Here is a 5822-nt window from a genome sequence, read left to right on the forward strand (position 1 = left end):
GTCTCTCCGGTTTATTCTTTGATATGAATTGCTCCTTCTAACATAACAATATATATGTAACGAGCCCAGCTAATTCATTTATTTCAAGGAAGTGCAAATGGGCTGGGATTTCTTAGAAAATATAAATGAGCCTGATTGACGCGAAATTATTTCTTCACCCAGCCCAGCAAATGGACTGTACATTCTAGAAAACATGGGTTAAATATATGCCACATTTTTGCAGGCTGACATGTGGGCCAATAGGTCGAAGCCTACGCAGGGCGATGTCAACTTGGTCAACAAATGATTGTGACATCCACAACCATTGGATTTATATCCAACGGCCGGCATGCACCTTCAACCTCTCGTCTTCTTCCTCCAGTGTCGCCAGGACTGCCTGGTCCGGCCTCCGGCGGCTAGCAGCTCTGCTTACCACGCATCACTGCGAACCGCTACCCCACCGCCGGCCAGGCTATCCCTCCACCCCTCGACACCACCTGTTATTCTCCATAGACTGCAGCCCCACGGCGTAAGAGAACCAGTTATAACCCTTCTCCTCCTCTCAATCTGCGACTCCATTGCCGCGTCTTCCCATCTCCGAGTTGTTCCCGTCCGGGGCCTCGCCGTCGTCCACGGCCTCGCTGTGCTCGGTGCGGCGTGGTCAACAAACGAGAGTCATCGTAAGAGGAATTTACGTGGAGAGCCTGACGGCTGGGACCCACGAGGTCCATGGTCGCACGCAAGGAAAGTTCCTCCTTATTAAGCTGAAAAAATGTTTCCTCCACCAGACATCTAGGACCCACCGGCTATATCTTCGCATGGAAGGAAGTGCCTCCTTGTTTTGCAAAAAAAATATTCACCCCATTGACAGCTGGGACCCGTCAGATTTGGTGGCTGACATGTGGGCCTACTAAGCGGACGTGTACGCACGGCTTTGTCAACTTAATCAACAAATGATTCTAGGAGCTAGACCGTTGGATGTTAATCCAACAGCCGTGCTCCTTCTTCAACCTCTGTTCTTGCTCCTGTCTCCCGTGGGCGGCACTACGGCTGTGCTGCCGTGCACATGAACCAGTCAAGTTTCCCACTCCTCTCCATCTTTGACTCCACTGCCCCGTCTTCCCCATCTCCGGGTCATTCCAGTCTGGGGCCTGATACGTCTCTGTCGTATCTATAATTTTTGATTGTTCCATGCCAATATTCTTCAACTTTCATATACTTTTGGCAACTTTTTATACTATTTTTGGGACTAACATATTGATCCAGTGCCCAGTGCCAGTTCCTGTTTGTTGCTTGTTTTATGTTTCGCAGAAACCCAATATCAAATGGAATCCAAACGGGATAAAAACGGACGGAGAATTATTTTTGAATATTTGGGATTTTCCGGAGGAAGAATCAACGCGAAACGGTGTCCGAGGTGGCCAGGAGATAGGGGGCGCGCCCACACCCCCTGGGCGCGCCTGGCACTCTCCTGGGCCACCCGTAAGGCGGTTGATGCTTTTCTTTTGGCGCAAGAAAGCTAATTTTATGAGAAAAATATGGGTGAATGATTCACCCCAATCGGAGTTACGGATCTCCAGATATAAAAGAAACGGTGAAGGGGCAGAATCAGAGAACACAGAAAGAGATAGATAGATCCAATCTCGGAGGGGCTCTCGCCCCTCCCATGCCATGGGAGCCAAGGACCAGAGGGGAAACCCTTCTCCCATCTAGGGAGAAGGTGAAGGAAGAATAAGAAGAAGGGGGGCTCTCTCCCCCTTGCTTCCGGTGGCGCCAGAACGCCGCCGGGGGCCATCATCATCACTGCGATCTTCACCAACACCTCCGCCATCTTCACCAACATCTCCATCACCTTCCCCCATCTATATCCAGCGGTCCACTCTCCCGCAACCCGCTGTACCCTCTACTTGAACATGGTGCTTTATGCTTCATATTATTATCCAATGATGTGTTGCCATCCTATGATGTCCGAGTAGATTTTCATTGTCCTATCGGTGATTGATGAATTGCTATGATTGGTTTGAGTTGCATGTTTTATTATTGGTGCTGTCCTATTGTGCCCTCCGTGTTGCACAAGTGTGAGGGATTCCCGTTGTAGGGTTTGCAATATGTTCATGATTTGCTTATAGTGGGTGGCGTGAGTGAGAGAAGCACAGACCCAAGTAAGTAGGTTGTTTGCGTATGGGATAAAGGGGACTTGATGCTTTAATGCTATGGTTGGGTTTTAACTTAATGAATCTTTAGTAGTTGCGGATGCTTGCTAGAGTTCCAATCATAAGTGCATATGATCCAAGAAGAGAAAGTATGTTAGCTTATGCCTCTCCCTCAAATAAAATTGCAATAGTGATTATCGGTCTAGTAACGTAGTCAATTGCTTAGGGACAATTTCACAACTCCTACCACCACTTTTCCACACTCGCTATATTTACTTTATTGTTTATTTATCTAAACAGCCCCTAGTTTTTATTTACGTGCTCTTTATATTCTTTCCAACCTATCCAACAGCACCTACAAAGTACTTCTAGTTTCATACTTGTTCTAGGTAAAGCGAATGTCAAGCGTGTGTAGAGTCGTATCAGTGGTCGATAGGACTTGAGAGAGTATTTTTTCTACCTTTAGCTCCTCGTTGGGTTCGACACTCTTACTTATCGAAAGAGGCTACAACTATCCCGTATACTTGTGGGTCATCAAGACCTTTTTCTGGCGCCGTTGCCGGGGAGTCATAGCGTGGGGTGAATATTCTCGTGTGTGCTTGTTTGCTTTATCACTAAGTAATTTTTATTTGCTATTATAAGTTGTTCTCTATCTTTAGTTATGGATATGGAACACGAAATACCAAAAAAATTAGGTGTAGTTGCTACTCATGGAGATGGGGAACCTCCTAAAACCTTTGATGCTCGTTATGTTCAAGATATTATGTGCTACTTTGATAATCCTGAGAAAATCCCATTGAATTATGTTATGGGACACACTTTGGATCAACGTGAATACTTTAGGGATTATCGCTTGACACAAAAAGGGAAGCTATTATGGGATCAAATTAATATGTTGCGTTGGTATGCTCGGGATCTATGCTTGAGATATGATATTACTTGCTGCTCTAGGTGAAGGCTCCACACCTTCCCTTTTCATGCAAATTTAATGATAATGAAAACTTAGCTTCTTATGCTAATGGTATATATGATTACTATGATGTTGAACAAATTGAATAATTTGCTGCTTTTAAGTCTGCTTATGAAATTGAATCTTTGTTTGAAAAGTATGAAGCTTTTGATGATGATGTTTATAGGCCTGAAAATCTTGCTATACTTAGATATTTCTATGAAAATTATGAATATAATTACAATATTAATGCATTTATTGAGAAAGTCTCCGCTGTCCAAGAAGAGACTAATATTTTGCAGGAAGTTATGGAAGAAGAAATTGATAAAATTGTGAGCTCATTGGATGAAAAAGACGATGAGGAGAGCGAAGAACAAAAGGAGGAAGAGCGGATTGATTGCCCGTGCCCACCTTCTAATGAGAGTAACTCTTCAACTCATACATTGTTTAATGCCCCTTCGTGCTTACCAAAGGATGATTGCTATGACAATTGCTATGATCCCTTTAATTCGTTTCAACTATCCCTTTTTGAGGATGCTTGCTATGCTTGTGGCCAACATGCCAATATGAATTATGCTTATGGAGATGAACTTGCTATAGTTCCTTATGTTAAATATGAAATTGTTCTATTGCATCCACACATGATAGTCCTATTATCTTTTTGAATTCTCCCGACTACACTATATTGAAGAAGTTTGCGCTTAGTAAGGATTATATTGATGGGTTGCTTTTTACTACTACACATGATGATTTTGATGAATATAATATGCATGTGCTTGCTGCTCCTACTTGCAATTATTATGAGAGAGGAACTATATCTCCACCTCTCTATGTTTCCAATACGATAGGATTTCAAGAAACTGCTTATACTATGCATTGGCCTTTACTATGTGTGCATGAATTGTTCTTATATATCATGCCGATGCATAGGAAGAGAGTTAGACTTCATCATTGGTTGATATATGTTACTTTGTGCTCACTACTAAATTACAAATCATTGTTAATTAAAATTGGTTTTGATATACCTTGGGATCCGGGTGGATTCATTACTTGAGCACTATATGCCTAGCTTAATGGCTTTAAAGAAAGCGCTGCCAGGGAGACAACCCGGAAGTTTTAGAGAGTCATTTATTTCTGATAAGTTCTTTTATATAGTTTAAAAACAAAAAAAATAAAGAGGGGAACCTAAAAACTTTTCAGAAAGGAAAGTGAAAGTGAAAAAGACAAGCATTATAGAAGTGGGAGCTAGCCTTGAACTTTGTTCATGCTCACGGAAACTTTCTGAATCTTGATTTCATAAAGTTTTCATCAAAAATAATTATTCCCTTGTACAATTCTGTTGTATTATAAAAATAATGTGCCAAGGTTTGCCTTTAGCATGTTTACAATGCTTGTGGTTTGTACGGTGCAGGACAGAAACTTTGGTTGTAGTGTGCGATTTTACATTTTTAACTGGAACGTCAAATGGTTCTGATTCCTTTTGCATTGTCTTGATGTACAACTTTTTTATTTTTCCTAATGTTAGTAGAATTTTTGGGTTATCATGACTATGGTGAATGTTCACATTGCTACAGAGTGTTCTGTTTTTCAGAGATTCTGTTTTTGATGCATAGTTTGCTTGTTTTGATGAATCTATCAATTTATATTAGTGGATTAAGCCATGGAAAAGCTATATTAAAGTATACAAAATGCAAAAATAAAATATAAATTGGTTTGCCACATTACTTAGAGTAGTGATTTGCTTTATTATACTAACGGATCTTACCGAGTTTTCTGTTGGAGTTTTGTGTGGATGAAGTGTTTGATCGAGGAGGTCTCGATATGAGGAAAAGGAAGAGAGGAAAGAGCTCAAGCTTGGGGATGCCCAAGGCACGCCAAGTAAATATTCAAGGATACTCAAGCGTCTAAGCTTGGGGATGCCCCGGAAGGCATACCCTCTTTCTTCAACAAGTATCGATATGTTTTCGTATTCGTTTCGTTCATGCGATATGTGCAATCTTGGAGCGTCTTTTGCATTTAGTTTTCATTTTTCTTTTATGCTGGTATGAGATAGTCCTTGGTTGATTTATATAATTCGCATTTCACCTCACTTAAATATTTTGAGTATGGCTTTATAGAATGCTTCATGTGCTTCACTTATATCATTTGAAGTCTGGATTGCCTATTTCTCTTCACATAGAAAATCGCCATTTGTAGAATGCTCTTTTGATTCACTTATATTTGTTAGAGCGTGGGCCTATCTTTTGTAGAAAGAATTAAACTCTCTTGCTTCACTTATATCTATTTAGAGAGATGACAGGAATAGGTCATTCACATGGTTAGTCATAAAATCCTACATGAACTTGTAGATCGCTGAATATGATATGTTTGGTTCCTTACAATAGTTTTGCGATATAAAGATGGTGATATTAGAGTCATGCTAGTGGGTGGTTGTGGATTGTAGAGACACTTGTGTTGAGGTTTGCAAGTACCGTAGCATGCACGTATGGTAACCGTCGTGTGACAAATTTGAAGCATGGGGTGTTTCTTTGATTGTATTCCTTATGAGTGGCGGTCGGGGACGAGCGATGGTCATTTTCTACCACTCTATCCCCCTAGGGGCATGCATAGTAGTACTTTGCTTCGAGGGCTAATAAACTTTTGCAATAAATATATGAGTTCTTTATGACTAATGTGAGTCCATGCATTATACACACTTTTACCTTTCCATCATTGCTAGCCTCTTCGGTACTGTGCATTGC

The sequence above is a fragment of the Triticum aestivum genome, chromosome 7B, assembly GCF_018294505.1.
Source record: "Triticum aestivum cultivar Chinese Spring chromosome 7B, IWGSC CS RefSeq v2.1, whole genome shotgun sequence".
NCBI lineage: Eukaryota > Viridiplantae > Streptophyta > Magnoliopsida > Poales > Poaceae > Triticum > Triticum aestivum.